The sequence below is a fragment of the Chrysemys picta genome, chromosome 7 (genome assembly GCF_011386835.1).
Source record: "Chrysemys picta bellii isolate R12L10 chromosome 7, ASM1138683v2, whole genome shotgun sequence".
Lineage (NCBI taxonomy): Eukaryota > Metazoa > Chordata > Testudines > Emydidae > Chrysemys > Chrysemys picta.
Genome location: NC_088797.1, coordinates 5,234,806 through 5,252,118, shown reverse-complemented (window position 1 = coordinate 5,252,118; position 17,313 = coordinate 5,234,806). Strand labels below are relative to the sequence as shown.

General features: G+C 38.7%; 1 protein-coding gene across 4 annotated transcripts in view; it reads right to left on the bottom strand.

Annotated features, from left to right (window-relative positions):
* ATXN7 (ataxin 7) overlaps nt 1–17,313 on the bottom strand; it is a 131,074-nt gene that overhangs the window by 113,363 nt on the left and 398 nt on the right. For 2 of the 4 annotated variants that reach the window (XM_065550648.1, XM_065550652.1), the window contains exon 2: nt 14,379–14,497. The exons of 1 other annotated variant lie outside the window; for it this stretch is intronic. The gene's annotated coding sequence lies outside the window, so the exon portion shown is untranslated. Of the gene's footprint in view, nt 1–14,378; nt 14,556–17,313 lie in introns of all 4 variants that reach the window. One more of the 4 variants, XM_065550649.1, reaches the window with a different exon arrangement.

The following is a 17,313-nucleotide window of genomic DNA, read 5'->3' as shown; positions in this document are numbered from 1 at the left end:
AAAAACACGATAAAACATTTAATAGCTAACTTCTAAATGCTACTCTCAATCTAGTGAAGCAATTTAATATGGCATTTAAAATTCTGTTATTGATCAAATTGGCTACTCAGGAAAAGTATTAGTGGAAGAGACTTCTAGTTAATCTCTCTCCTCAAAATAATTAATAAATAAATAAATAAATAATTTGCAATTTAACTTCATTTAATTATATGTCAATTATTCTTGGCAAATGGTATATTCAAACAATACTTCCAATCTGTATAAGTACCTGTTAATACCTTGTGCAGTTACTGCAATTATTTCCTAACATCAGAATCACTGCTATTAGTCTCATATGAGGAAAATAGTTCACCAGTTTCTTCATTCTTCTTTTGTTCATGGTCAAACACACTGGTAATGAAGCATTATAAAAACACTGCAAACTTCTTTACAGCTTTATCATTGTTGTAGCAGATATACCAGTTTAATGTTATTCAGTACACTTCCTATTGACTGTTACTCCCACCAAGAAATGAACACATGCCAAAGGCTGATACATTCACAGATAAAGTGGAATTAAATGGGATTAAGAAACGCACTGTTCACACGGTTAGCTATTTATGAACCAAATGATCTAACTGTAGTCTTTTGAAATCAACTATTTCTATCCCCTGCTCATGTGCAACCACTATAATAGCTGTTCACAGAGAAATATACTCACACCACAGTTCTTCCCCACAAGGCACTGCATGAAGCCTCTTACGTTTCTCAAGCAGAAATGACAGATTTACAATTGAACTGGATATAAAAGAGTGCAGTGATATCTAAACAAAGAGGAGGGCAGGTACTCTTAACAAGACACAGAACTTAAAGGATAAGGTGTCAAAAATAAGATGCTTAGGGATACACAATCATTCTTGATGTTGCTTTGATGGTCCCTCCCCCACTGACAGCTAGAATTCAATTGTTGCATTTCACCCCCTTCTCTGATCTGGTAAATTTCTGAAGCATGAGCAGCTATAATACTACTCCACTGGAATCAAGGAGGCAAAAAGGGAATCAGTCTCTTCAGTCACTGCCCTCCTCCCCATAATTCACCCTTCTATTTTACCCTGAAATGACGGACAACTCCATGGGCATTTCCCCACCATTAAAAAGAAAAAAAGTGGAGCTTCTAGAAAGACAAGATAAAGAAGAGAGTACATAAATGAGGCAGAGGAATTGTAATAGAAGATGTATTAGGCCAACAGTCCTAAAGCATGTAGGTGTTAGGAGAGTTCCAGGCCCTAGATGAACATAAATAGACAAAGCACATTTTTCTTAAAATCTAGTCCATGATCTTCTCTACCTCCAATACACATACACACATCCATAAACACAATTTGTTCTTCTCCTTTTAAATTTTTCAGTGCGTCCTTAGACTGTATTTTTGAGAATTCATAAATAAAATCATTTTCCTACCAGAAATATTTGATATAAAATAACAGCAGAATATCAGGATAAAACCAGGTGACAGAGCCAACATAGTGGCTATCCCTCTGGTCCTCCATCCAGCACAGGGGGATGGCCAAAAAGAAGAGATCATAGCCATAGGACTGCTACAGTCAGCTGAACCTTGTCTGGCATAATTTCCAAATGGAGCAAATGAAAGCAGCCCTGTTGCAATCCTAGGAGCGGCTTGGTGTGTCAAGGTCTAGATGTAACTTACAGCCCTCTGTATATCCCCAATCTCCCAGAACTGTGCTAGCCACAAAACAAACAGTCCTAAGGATCTGGAGCAAAGTTTATTTTAAAAAAATGGAATGGCAAGTGTATAAATAATTAAAAATGGAAATATGGGATAAAATAATTTTCAAAAGAAAACATGGAAGACCATGATTAAATATAAAAAACAGAAAAATGTAAAAGGCAAGAGATACAGTACAGACCCATTTATGCGCGACTCCACTTAAAGCGCGGTAGCGCCATGCCTCCCAGTTCTACCTATTTAACATGCGAGACTTGTTAACAGGCGGTACAAGAACTTGCTATGTAGCACTACAGATTTGCTCACTAACTCACTAACATAGAAATCGACAGGAAGTGCGGCGCGGAAACGTGTTGTACATCTTTACTGATATTGGTAAAGACGTATCACGCACGCTTAGTCACTGTCATGCTAGAGAGAAATATAATATATAGTACACTAACTCCTCACTTTAAGTCGTCCAGGTTAACATTGTTTCGTTGTTACATTGCTGATCAATTAGGGAACATGCTCATTTAAAGTTGTGCAATGCTCCACTCTTACATTGTTTGGCTGCCTGCTTTCTCCACAGCTGGCAGCCTCCCTACGCCCCCCCCCCCCCCTCCAGCGCCTCACGCCCGCCGGCAGACCCCGCAGATCAGTGCCTTCCCCCTCCTCCCCCACCTCCTGCCCACGGCAATCAGCTGGCTTGCGGCCTTTTAGAGGCAGGAGGGAGGAGCGAGGACTCGGCGCATGCCTCCCACCTCCCTCCCGAATGCGGCAATCAGCTGGTTTGCGGTGTTTAGAAGGGAGGGGAGGGAGAGGGGAGGATCCAGGATGCAGTGTGCGAAGTAAAGGGGGAGGAGGTGGGGGGAGAGAAGAGGCGGGTCAAGGGTGGGGGCTTGGGGGAAAAGGTGGAGTGGGCGGGCTGAGGGTTGAGCCCCACGACCCTGGTGCTTGCAGTGTAGGGGAAGCTGCCCTGGAACCTAACCCCCCCCCCCCATTTACATGAATTCTTATGTGGAAATTGGATTCGCTTAACATCGTTTCACTTAAAGTTGCATTTTTCAGGAACATAACAACAACGTTAAGTGAGGAGTTACTGTAGTTATATAGTCATATATATATACACACACACACACACACACACACACACACTCTACATTAGAATATTTTAACCGTAGGCCTAATATAATGGCAGAGGGCAAGCGTCAGCATTCCTACACTGTAGAAGAAAAGCTAGCTGCAATAGATCAAGTAAATAGCGGAGAAACTCCGGCCAAAGTTTGAAAAGATATTGGGATTGCTGAATCTACTCTCCGAGGATGGCTAAAAAACAAATCAAAACTGAATGGCTTTGTACAAAATATCGATTCTGCTGCGGGGCTTAAGCAAAAATGTGTGCGCTATTCAGCAAAACCCTCAATAGACAAAGCCATGCGCACGTGGTTTGCTCAGGAAAGGCTGAAAGGAATGCCGCTAAGTGGGCCAATTCTTCAAGCCCAAGCGACAAAATTTGGAAATTTAACAGGGGATGAATCATTCCAAGCCAGCAAGGGGTTTATAAGTCGTTTTTAAAAGTGTCATGGCATAGCGCAGGTATCGGTTTCTGGAGAAAGCCGATCAGCCGATGAATCGGCCGCGAACGCGTTTCCCGCCGAGTTCAAATCTATTTTACAAAATGAAGACTACCACGAAGAACAATTTTATAATTGTGATGAAACAGCTTTATTTGCAAAACTGCTACCTGATAAGACTTTAGCCTTTAATTACAAGACACAGAAAACAACTGGATTTAAAAAGATAAAAGATCGTGTGACTCTTCTTTTTTGTAATAATAAGACAGGTAGCCATAAGCTTGCCCCTCTTCTTGTTGGCCGTTTTCATAACCCTCGCTGCTTTAATCACCTCAATAGAGCCAAACTGCCAGTAATATACGCTAACAGCAAAAATGCTTGGATGACGAGACACATTTTCGACGACTGGTTCCACAACAGCTTTGTTTCAGTTGTTCGTAAGCATCTGCGGTCGAAGAAACTCGAAGCCAAAGCACTTTTGCTACTTGACAATTGTCCAGCCCATCCTCCAGCCGAATCACTGGTATCAAGCGATGGAAAAATTCGACTGCTATACCTACCATTCAACACAACATCAAAAATTCAACCTTAAGACCAGGGCATTATTCAGAATTTTAAAAATAATTATCAACGGGAGCTGATTTCGGCGATCGTGTCATGCACGTCTTCAGGCATTTCCAAATTCCTGAAACAGTTAAACATGAAGGAAATTATTTATTTAGTTAAAAAAGCTTGAGATGGAGTAAAACAAAAGTCCTTTGAAAACTGCTGGATGAAGGCTCTCGGTGATGCCTTTACTGTCAAAGACGGCTCAGACTCGGAAAACTCCAGCAGTGGCGCTGATTCAGAGCCAGACTTTGAAGGATTTTCGGAAGAAGATGTCCTACAAACACGCACGCAGACAAAAAAGGATAAAGGTAAACTTCTCTTTCAAATGATAAAAGATTTTAGTCTGGATACGTCGCCGGAAATCATTACCGAGTGGCTGGAGATGGATGAAGACTGCCCAACTTCAGAATTTCTGTCCGAGGAAGAAATATTAACGAGCTGCGAGGTTACGCTGGACCGTGAAAGTGATGGCGAGAATTCTAATAATGCAGGCCTAAATGACAATGACGATGACGACGAGGATGTCGTTGAAAAGGTCAAAATTTCACCCACAGAAGCCCTTAGTGCTATAGAAACTGTTGTAAGATGTATGGAGGAGCAAAATACGGAAAATATCGAAATCATTCATCTGCAGCGAATAACAGACTTCATAAGAAAGAAAAAAAAAGTGAGCCAAAATGAGCAGAAAATAACGACTTTTTTTTCTAAGTGAATCAGACACTTTTTTCAGCACGGCCCTCTTAACCCACGGACCGTTAACATGCAGTCGTGACAGCTTGACTCCCGACATCCGCACGTAAACGGGTCTGTATTGTAATAACTTTAAAAACAATACAGGCAAAGGTTAAATATAAATATATAGATAAAAGACATATATACCCATTTTACAGATAGAAAACCAGAAGCACAAAAGGTGACATGATTTGCAGCAGGACAATGGCAGTGCCAGAACACTGCCTTCCACACAAAATTTAAAAAGAGACAAGGAAAAGGTTAAAATACAAAACAAGGAACACTAGCCTAGGATTAACAATAAAAACAGAGGCAGTGGAGATTAGCTATGTGGTACAGCAACAAAAAATAGTAATTTATAATAGGAATTTTTCTCCTAAAGAAAATAACTAAACCTAGTGATGTGTGCAAACATCACTCTGATCACTTTGCTTGTATATGGTTTCCCTTTTTCCATTCCCTTTGGCCCTTATCCTGCAAGCTTATCCTTATCCTGCCTTATCCACAAAGGCAGATCTCTGTACTCATACAAAACAGTAGGAGGGCTGCACAGTGATTCACATGCAGAGAGGAGTTCACAGGACTGGGACCTTCACCTTTTCATTTATTTTTAGACCATAAGCTCTTTGGGCCAGAAACTGTTTCTATTTATATATTTGTACAACACCTAGCACAATGGAGCTTCGATCCTGATTGGGGCCTTTGGGCGTTACTGCAATATAAATATTAACCAATAATAATAAAACAAAACTTTGTTTCCTCAGCTCTGTCAATGCATGCAGACACTTGCTCTACATGCCTGCAGCTAATTAATATTTGATACCAAATCTTGAAGAGGCAGGGCAATCTGGCCAGTCAGTTTCAAAAGAGTAGAAATGAGACAGTGTGTACAGGCCTGCTAAACATAGGGTATCCTTCTAATGGTGTTTACCTTCCAGTTGCAGTCTAATGCTATTAAACGCTTTGGAAAGAAAACCGGAGAAGCACCTATCTCAGATTTATTAGAAGTTGTGAATATAAGAATAGTTACATATGTATAATTCTTTGTCTAAGAAGATTTTAAAAGTTCATCAGGGATGCTACCAACATATCAAATTCAAAACCAGACCAATCTTAACATTGTTATAATCTAGATGGAAAAAATATCCCGGTTTTATGGGGTCCATTCTCCCAACAATGTTCTGTATTTACATGCAAAAGTAATCAAAACCATATCAGACTCCTATCACTTAAAAAATTCAGCAGTTTTCTAGACAAGATAATAAAATTGTCATTATGGTGTGAGCACAAATATAAAAAGGAGTTTCCCTAAAGCAAAACTATGAACATTCCTTCTGACATCACTGATGATGCTGGCTGATGCACAGGGAAGAGCTGGTAAAGGCACAAGAAACAAGAGAAAATGTTTATGAAGTGGACAAGGTAACCAAGAGTAAAAGAAGAAATTTAATTTGAAAGCTTCAAAGTTATTTGCAAGGCATAATCAGAAAAAGTGTATATAAAATGAAGCTGATGCATCTTTTTTAATTTTGTAAAATTCTTTACGAATAGTATAGGGAAGAGTTCTCTCTCAACATTTATTTATAAAACACAATCCTCCAATATAACATAATTGTATAGGCTACTGTGTATGACGAGGACTTTAAAAGCAATGAACTACTGTTACAGCTAGAATATGTATATACGTTTTCATTTTCAAATTTTCAATTGTTTATAAATAAACATTAAGTTAATTATTCAAATCTTGATCTTTAGGTCCAGTGGTTACAGAAAAACACTGTCTAACAAATTCTTTGTTATGAAGAAAAATGTCTGGAAGGCTGCTTCACTTGGCCATCAGGAGAACTGATCTCAAAATTTCAGACAGCTCTTCTCTGCTTTCTCATCTTAAAACAATGATAGCACTGCGGATCATGAATCCCCCAGCACAATTAAGTAGTACAAATATTACCTAAGGAGTAAGCCTTCTCTAAATATACTGAGTAACAACATGTTTTCCTACTTCTGTAGACACCTGAAAAGACTCCTGCACACTTTGAAATCTATTACTCCATTTCAGTCTTTGACTCTGCCATGGTCTCATTGTTGACCATAATAGTCAGCCTTGAATCTCAACAACAGATACAGGAGGTTACACTAATTAGAGCTGCTTTTTATTATCACTTCCCAAGCAATGAAAGACATTCATATTGTGCTAAGAAGAGCACTGTGTGTATTGCCACTATATCAGAAATCTATACAGACAATTGAGTGTGTGTCTACTTGTAACCACTGTGTTCTTTTGGTAGCCTGTTAGTGAAGGAATCAGTGAGTTCCTTACACAACTGTGGTTCAAGAGATTCCATGGTATATCCAACACATTTTAAGAAAAATGTTGCAAGTCTGGGTTCTGCAAATGTAGTTTGATTCTACAAAACATGTCTACTACCAATCTTCATATTTTTGCCATAATTATGACATTAACAAGACTCCATTACATATTTCAAAATGTTCAATCCTTACAAACATTGATAATTTCTCCATTACAGGGATGCCAACTAAGTCACACTTTTGATTTTTTTTAAACCTACTACTGTTACAAGCAACATCTAAGGCCCTGATCCTGCAATCCCTCATGTATTTGTTTAACTTCCCTATGTCCCAATGGAACTTCTCATCATAGTAAGGTTAAATGCACACATTAGTGTTTACAGGATCAGGGACCAAGATTTCTATAACTTCAACATTTAAAAAGTATTTTCTCTATTTTTTCCATTTGACAGCATTTTGTGTACAGTCACTTTCACCTGTTTGTGTGAGTCTTTCACATAGCAACAGAGAAGGTTTTTTTTTAAAATAGGAAAATTAAGTGGAAGACTGAAATTAAATAAATAAATTGGATAGGGGGGTTCAGGGTCAAATATATTGCCTGTAACTACTTTTAACTAATTAAGAAGATATATTTAGATTTCAAGTTGATTGCATCACCTTAAATAATTCTCATGAAGCAAGAGCACAGATTTATTTCATGTTATTTGTATTGTTCAGCACTAGCCTAACTTTACATATTGTCAACCTATAGGCAGGACTTAGAGATGAAAAAAATCACTAAATAAACATAACTGCCAAAGCAATGTAAGAGTGTGAAACAGAAGTGAAAATATTTACAATAAACCACAAAGTCACAGATGCATACTTGTGTCGATTCTTAATATAGTTTTGTTATACTTTCAGCTCTTACAGGTCAGCCTTTATTCATTCAAGTGTTAAAATCAAATTTCTGTCCCCTTCTTTGTTTTTTAAATCAGTTCAATTATTTCTTTAAGGACAAAAAGATCTTTCAGACATCTGGTTCTCAGCCTCTTCCACATCACATTTTAAAGAAACAAAATGTTTGTTTATACCCGTACTCTACTAAAACATTTGTATAACAAAAATGCTCTTAAGTCTTCTGTAAGCCCTTAATACAGGAAAAAGGATGAATATGACACACTGGGGCTTAATCTTCAAAGTGTGTGTCCAAACGGGGCCTAACTAGTATGTACAATTACCATGATGGCATGTATATATAACCAATTAGCTATAGAATTAGTCATTTGCTATCATGGTCATTGAATTTGCAAATTAGATCCTCGCACGCTCATGCACTTTTGCAACTAAGATCCTTTACATCAGGCTTCTTTTCTGCTAGTTTGTACAGTAATTTTTTCTGTTTTATTTATATTCACCCGTAAACTACAGCTTTCAAAGTAGATTCTCTTTTATTCAACTTTTTGGTTTCTTATTGGACTACACTTTTAAAGCCAAATTCTGGTCTCAGATATGCATGTAAAAAACCACCCATCAAAGTCGATAAGAGATGTGGACACGTATCTTGTGGCAGAAACTGATCTTTCTATTGAATGGGCTGCTGCAGTTCGTTCACACTTTTCTCTCATATCGGTAACAGCCAGCTTGCCGCTATGGAATATATATTGCTAGTGGCCTGCCACGTCTGTCCTAGGTGTAGCCAGATATTCCTGCTATGGGATACCCTGCTGGTAGTCTCTCTCAATCTCTCCTATTGAAGCCATTCTACTTTGTATTAAATATTTAAATAGGTATTGGGCCAGAGAGAGATGGGAATGACTCTACAGACCAATGGTCAGGGCACTCACCTGAGAGGTGGGAAACTCCTGTTCAAATCCCTTCTCTCCATCTGGTAGAGGGGAGAATTGAACTGGGCTCTCTCATTTCACAGGTGAGTACCATAACTAGGCTAAAGGTTATAAAGGGATGTCCTTCTCCTCTCCCCAGCCCATCTTCTGCTGAGTTAGGTGTGCTTAGAGCATGCGAGATAGGCAGGGCAACACCTGTCTTCACCGGATGTAAGGATCATCTGGGGCTTTGGTGTGAGATAGAGGTCTGGGCACCTACCTGATGCAGCAGTATACATGGCTAGAAACAGAAAGTTAGGCTCCTAGGTGACTTTCACAGCAGAAATATAGTCGTTGAGTGAGTTTAGGTGCCTATGGGGTTAGACAGCAGCTGAATAAGGTTTTTCATGACTGCAGTGGAGCCAAAATCTGGGTTTTAGGGGCACAAGTCCCTTTGTGGATTTGGGCCTTACACACGTAAGTAGTTTCATTCACTACTCACATGTGCAAGTTCAGTATGTGCACAAGTGCTTGCAGGGTTGGGGCTTAAGTGAGCAAATGCGGTGACCGAAAATCTGGGGGTCGCATTCACTCCAAAGTCCAGAAACTGGAGTGAGGGACTAAGACGTGGTGGCAAAAAAAAGACACAACCTACATGAGGACAGGAATACAAGTAGTTAGTTAAAAGCAAGCATCACCCAAAAAGTAGGCAGCAATGACAACACTGGTGAGGAAGTATGTAGATCAGCACCTCTGCTAAAAAATTCCAGCTGGTATAATTCCAGTGAAGCCCCACCAGGTATTAAAACTGCTATCCCCTTTCACCCAAATGAAAACCTTACATATGACAACCCAGAACCACCACCACCTGCCCTCAGCTGGGATTTATTTTCCTTTAGATCCAAGGAATCTAGCTGCTGCAGTAAAAAATAACTGATGTAACTTACACCTCCCTTCACAAGCATAATTGAACTGGCCTTATATGTCCTCTGAGAGAAGCCAAATTACCTTCTCTTGGTCCGTCAATATACAATGCTTTTTAAATACTGGGTTAATCCATTTGCTATAAACATAGGTATAAGAGTGATATTTTAGCAGGCATTTAGGTAGATTCTACCTTTGGCCCATTCCTCAGTGAAAAGTCATGGCTTGAGGAGTTTCTATGTATTTTAGGATTTTATGCTGCTGTCTATCACCACAGTATCTGAGCATTTTCACTGCAGTAGTGGAGAGCCTTACAATAAGGTATTTCCATACAGCGAGTAAAGCAGCAAAACATGAACTGTGTGTGTGGATGCTGCCACGACTCTCACTTTATTTAGGCTGAAGCTTGAATGCTGAAACAATCTTAGAGGTCAAGATACTGCAGCATGGCAGGCCCCGTCATGTTTTAGGAGAATTGTAAAGTGACTCTTCATAACTATTACCAAAAAAAATTACAATTATTTTATTAATAATAATTATATCTAGGTATTATATAGTGCTTTTCAACTGCAGACCTCAAGGTGCTTTACGTCTATTTAAAAATATCTTTTTATTAACATAGATTCAATATATTCTTCCTTAATGTTCTGAAGACTAGGGTCTTTATTCCATCCTCCTCCCACATCATCTAGATTTCCCTTGTTATGCTGAAAGATGTGTTTTAATCTTCTGGGTTTCCTTTTACTGCTGTGAGATTTTTTGTTAAATATCTTGTATTAAATATTTAAAAGCTGACTCAGAAGTTACGCCATAGCTCTAATTCAGCTTTCTTAAACAGATACTGAGTCAGAGAATCTGGCCACATGATGAATGAAGCACTGTTCAGAGCCACAAGCAGCAGCTGCTTTCTGAAGGGGAATGGCTGTTTTACCTGCATATCTTTTCACAAAATTCCCTCAGCAGTATCAACACAATATTTCAAATGTGATAATCATAACTCCTAGTATATGTACTATATTTAAAATTATCAATGGACAAAAACATTTACAAACTGGCTCAGTGCCAACAAAGGATTCTTCCCGTGTCTTGAAGGCCACCAAACTCATGAACTGAGAGACTCAGGGAGGAGAAGTAAACTGCAGAACTGTGACCCCACACTGAAAACACATATCCATAGTTTCCCTTCCAGTAAATCAATGGGCTTACTGGCTAGAGCACCATGACTGATCACAACTGCCACAGAATTACAAAAGAAAGAGATTATCTCAAAGATCACTGGGGCAGGGGCATAAACCAGTTAGTATTTTATAGGCCACACCAAACACTTTAAACTTCACCCACAATCCAACTGACAGACAGTGCAGATCATGGAACACATATGCAATGTGCTATTAAGGAAAATCTCCCTTAATAATGGTCAGGCAGTTATATTCTATACTGGCAGTAATAGCCAGATAGTTTGAAGGCCTAGCCCCATGTAGTCCGCAGAGCAGTAATCTCAGTTTGAGAGGACAATGGTGACCATAGTCTCAAAGGTCCCAACTGTCAGGCACAATCAGAGGTAAGATACTGCAAGTGTGCCATTTCTACCTGTTGGTTCTCCCACTTTTTAAGCATTATCTCCATTTTATCCAGGTTGATTTCCATCATCTAGTCCTCATCCATACCCTAATCTCAGTTAGCCCCTTATTTGACATGTGTGAACTGAATGTTTTCAACAGCTAGGATCAAAAGGGCAACTCATCACATTACAAGCCCGACTGTGCAATTTCTGAGTACCCAAACTTCCACTGTCTTAGAGGTTCAACTTTGGTTTGACAAGTATAAATAAATGACCGACCATCTTAAATTTATACAGTAATTAATCTCAAAACTCTGTAAAGTAAATATTAAAGAGGATCCCACATATTATATCTGGTAAGATGTGACAGTATTCCTGGGAAAAGATCTGAGAGAAGAAATTACCAAAAATGCCATCAGTGAATAACATAACAAGATCCTATCAGTAGGAAAAGTTACTTATAAATAAAATACTATAAAATACTATTCTTCTCATAAAGTGAGAAAAATAAATTCACGTCCCCTCTGAATTCTTGTGACGTATGGCTTCTGACGGCATAAACAATTAATTAATGTTGGGTAAGTGATGTAGCCAATCTATCACGGCACCATCAGCCAGAGACATCAAGTGCATCAACCCACCATTATGATGATAAAGGGAGCAGTTCAAGGAAAAGCAAGCTGTTTGTTCTTGAGCTCCACAGAGGCAGGACAGGGAGTTCAAGACGAACCAAGGGTAAAGATAGGAGTTAAACTGTGGTCACGGGCAGTTTATCCTGTTGTAACAAAGAAGGATCTTTCAGTTCATATGGCTGTTGTGAAGGGCATGCAAGAGCTGAATGAGCCATCATTAGAGAAGGACCAGTGGCAATATCAAATATCTAGCAAAACTTGCAGGTAATATCTGAGGATACAACGTACAGCTTCCAGGATTTTAATTAAGCCAAAATGCTACTACCAAAAATTTCAAATGTAATGATATATTTGCTTCTGCCAGAAACAAAGATGAAGACCAATTAACTTTGTATGACGCTGTAGCCCAGAACTCTGTAGGATTTGCATTATTATCTGATAATGGACATTTTTCAAGCATGATATGAAGTACATTTTTTAATCAATCATGGTAACACAGATAATAGGCCAAAAACCTGACTACTACATGGTTAATAAAGCATTGAATTATTATTTTGTATTAGTAGTCTTATAATAGTGCCAAGCTTTGTACCCTCTCCCTCACTTCTATGCCCCTATTCTGTAAAAATATCCCAGCATGAGGCCTGCACAAATGCTGGAGTCCCTGCAAGCAAACCTATCTGCATCCATACTGCATCCATCCATTTCTAATAAATGGTGGACTGCTAAGTATGTAAAGCCGCGGAGATTGTTACCCAAGTTAAGGAATATTGTGGTATAAAAGATCCTATTCTACTTAGTAAAAATGCTCCATAGCAGATGGCTGTCCAGTACTATAAATTGTGGTCTTTAAGACATGAAAATTCCAACAAACAGAGCTTTTTGTTCCATTGGTATCTGTGTACAGCTACAATACTAATATACTATTGAAAAGGGCAGGAAAGAATCAAGTACTAGTGTCTAATTTTGTAGGGGTTTCTTTTGTGAGTGTGTCCTTTATGGCCATAATTGTGCTGTTAGAGTTGCTTTACCTGTTTTGCAGGATTTCTTAAGTATTTGTTTTAATAAATTTGTTAGCTTTATCTTTGGTATTCTTGAAGTGTTTTTCCCTTGACGCATTTACAATGATCACACCTGTGGGACCTGCTTTTCTTTTTCTCGTTCCATGATCATATAAAATCATGTGTTAGGTATATCAATTAATGATAAAAGTTTCAATAATAATGCACAAAAGCAGAAGTGTTCAAAATATTTTTGTTCTGTATTTCAAAAGAAGCTGGATGAGTGGACTTGTAGGCTCAAAAAGTTTTACACAGTTTTGTTTTTGAGGGCAGGTTTTTTGTACATAATTCTTCATTCGTAACTTCAACTTTCATGATAAAGAGATTGCACTACAGTACAACGGGGGAATTGAAAAATACTATTTCTTTTGTTTTTTTACAGTGCAAATATTTGTAATAAAAAAAGTATGAAGAGAGCACTGTACATTTTGTGTTCTGTGTTGTAATTGAAATCAATATTTCAAAATGTAGAAAACATCCAAAAATATTTAAATAAATGGTATTCTATTATTGTTTAACAGTGCAATTAATTTCACGATTAATTTCGATTAATTTATTTAATGACACAATTAATCGTGATTTTTTTAATCACTTGACAGCCCTACTTGCAACCAATTAATTAGATTTCTCAAAGTAATTATTAATGAGGAATCATAACTGAACTAGTGTGAATCTAGTTGTGTCCTGCAACAATCTGTTCTTGCCCTACTGCTGTTCGGTATCTTTATCAATAAGCTGGAAGAAAATATAAAATCATTGCTGGTAGAGTTTCCAGAGGACACAAAGAATAGTAGAGTGATAAATAATTATAAGGACAAGTCAGTTCTAGAGAGTAATCTGGACCGCATGGTAAATTGGGCTCATTCAAACAACATGCATTTTAATACAGCCAAAAGTAAATCATAACACAGGAACAAGAATGTAGGTCACACTTTCAGGATGAAGGACTCTATTCCAGAAAGCAGTGATTCTAAAAAGGGATCATGCTGGCTAACCAAGTGAACATGAGTTCCCTGGGCAAGGCTGTGGCTAAAAGGGGTAATGCAATCTTTGGATGTATAAAATGGAAAATATCAAGTAGGAGTAGATATATGGTATTGCTTCTGTATATAGCATTGGTGAGACCATTATTACTCTATCCAGTTCTGGAGTCTTCATTTCAAAAAAAGATGTTGGAAAATTGAAAATGTTTCAGAAAAGAGCTATAAGAATTATGAGAGTTTTGAAATCCTGCCTTTCAGAGACCTAAGAAACTCAATCTTTAGCTTATCAAACAGAAGGTTTAGAAGTGTCTTGATCACAGTTTATTAGTACCCAAATGGGGAGGACATTTCATTTAGCAGGAAGTTCTTCAATCTATCAAGATCCAAAGGATGAAAACTGAAACTAGACAAATTCAGACTGGAAATAAGGTGATTTTTTTTTTAAACAGTGAGGATAATTAACCATTAGTACAACTTACCAAGGGATGTAGTGGATCTCCATCACTCGAAGTCTTTAAATCCAGAGACTGGATATCTTTCTAAAAGACATACTCTAGTTCAACCAGAAGATAGGAATCTGAGACAGGAGTCACTTGGCCTGTGTTATGCGGGAGATCAGATTAGATCATCATAATGCTCTCTTCTAGCCTTAAAATCTATGAAGTAGTTAAAAAGATTTAAATAGCATTTAAAATCCTGCATTTTTATTAAACAAAAAACATTGATAGTGTAGATGTATTGATATAATTCATGATGGGGATTCAATCTAAAGATAAGATCTAAACCTTAGCCTCATTTAAGAATAGAGCTAGAACTACTGACATTTTCTTTTAAATCAAAGTGCTGTTAATTAAAGCATGAGACAAAGACAGAAAACAGAGGGTGCATTCTAGAACCCTGAAATGTTCTAAAATCAGTGACACATATGAAGACAAGAGTCACACAAACATCATTAAACAATGTGAACTATTCAGATGATTTGCTGGATTCTAAATTAACTTTAACCAATAAAGAAAAGTATCTAGATATCACTGTGAAGAGTTCAGTGAAAACATCTGCTAAATGGACAGAGGTGATCAAAAAACAAAAAGTGCTTACACTGGATAAATAAAGTGATAAAAAGTAATACAAAAATAATATAATGGCATTATATAAATTGATTGTAATTCTTCAACTGAAATACAGTATGCAATTCTGGTCACCTCATTCCAAAAAGGACATAGCAGAAATAGAAAGCATCCAGAGAAGGGATACAGAAATTATTACAGTCATGGAAGGACTGAGGAGAGTTTAAAATGTTTAAGATAATATAGATTACAGAGGAAATGAAGAAGGGGGGATAGATAGAGGTATATAAAATAATGAACAGTTTAGAGAAGTTTAATCAGGCACTCTTATCTATCCTTTCTCATAATACTAGAACAAGATCAGGGTGATAGGTGCCTTAAAAAACAAAGCAGACAGTTTAACTAGAGGCAGCCAATGAAATTAAATGGCAACAAATGCAAAACTGATCAAAGGAAGTGCTTTTTTTAACCACACAAAATTAACCAGTGAACTCATTGCCATGAAGTATTATTGAGGCCCAGAACTAGCCCAATTTAAAAAAAGGATTAGATACTTATATGAATAATAAGACCATCCACAATTACATAAAATAATATAGAAAATTTAAGAGATTGAAATGACTTATCTATGCAGATTTCCTCTGCTGTCACTCATCATTGTAATATCTCATAACCTAAACTCATGCTTCAAGATGTAAACCAACCACTAATTACCTAGGATTAGGAAGAAACCAATTGTCCATTATGGGGATTCTTGTACCTTCCATTGAAGAATCTGGTGCTAGACACTATAAAAACAAGATACTGAACTAAATAGGCACTTCCCTGATTTGGTATGGCAATTCCTATGTACCTATTAAAGGCCAGTCTCAGGAGCAAAATGAATCCCTAAGCAAGTTCACCTTTAAACCAGGAAACTGCAAAACATTACAGCGCACACACACTTCACTGTTTCTGATATCAATTTTCAAAACACTACAAAACATCTTTCAACAATGTCAAAACAAAAGACTGACCCTGGTGAGAAAAACAAATGTTTTGAGCATAAAAACACCCATCAAGCATATAAGTTTTTTAACACATCATGATCAAAATGAAAAGAGAAAACTATGGGGAAAAAAACCCTGTGCATTAGACCATCCAGACAAAGCCCACTAAAACTCTTGAAACACGTGTGTTTGTTAAAATATACCACATTAACAGTGCCACTTGCTACAGTTCACTATGCTGTTGCTGCAATGTCAGAGCCTGTGTTTCCACATGCTAAAGCTCACCATATGGCATCAACAAAACCCTAACTTCTCCATCCCCTTGATCTCTCCTCTATGTTTTTGCTGGAACCTAACTTGGGTCTGAAGGAAGCTGCTCTACAGAGCAATGAGGCCCTGCCAGCCATGCTAAAACAAGAGATGGCTTCTGCTTTGGTGTGAACATCTTTAGTGTGGGCATTCTGTTCCCACTGCAAACTGATACTTAGCTGGTCAGTAAAAGGGTACGCAAAGTGCTGGAGACAGCACCAGTGGGTGGGTGAGCAGCTATCTCAGAAACCCTGGCTTCAGTAGGGCCAGCTGGGACCCTGAATGGAGAATCCTTCCAGATTTAGGTGTCTGGTCCTTCTTGGCACAGGCAGGGGGAAGATTGTTATTATGGTTGATACCATATTACGTTATAAAATTAACATTGACACTATGGGGCACTACCTGCTCAGAGATGAGAACAGGGTCCAATGTGGGTACTGGCCATGTGATCTCAATGAGCTAAGAGAGGATCATTCACACCCAACCAGGAATTAGAAGTTGTAGGGGTGGCACAAATACAAGGGCGACAGTGGTAAGGGATACGGGTAGCGATGAGTAAAACAGCAGCAAAGGTGATGAGGGAAACAATGGCCTCGGCAGCCAGGAGACGGGAAATGGGGTGAGAGCTGGGACAGTTCTACAGAGACGATGGTCATGCCAATGCCAATGGAAAGAGTGGAACTGGTGGGGACGGTGACATGGGGAATAACGGAAACGATCACCTCCAGGGGAATGATGGGAAAGGCAACTGCGATGAGGGAAATGGCAGCAGCAACAACATGGGAAACGATGGCAAAAGCAACCACGAGGCAGAAAATCATGGTGGTACCAGGGACACGAGGCCAACAAGGGAGGCCAGGGGGACCGTGCGCAGGACACGATGTCAACGCCACAGGTGAAGGCCAGGACGGCACCCAGAACACGAGGCCGACGCCGAGGGAGACGGTTGGGACGGGGCAAGGAACCCGACGCCGAGGGGGACGACACCCGGGACACGACGCCAAGGCTGGGGCCGAGGGGGACGACACCCGGGACACGACGCCAAGGCT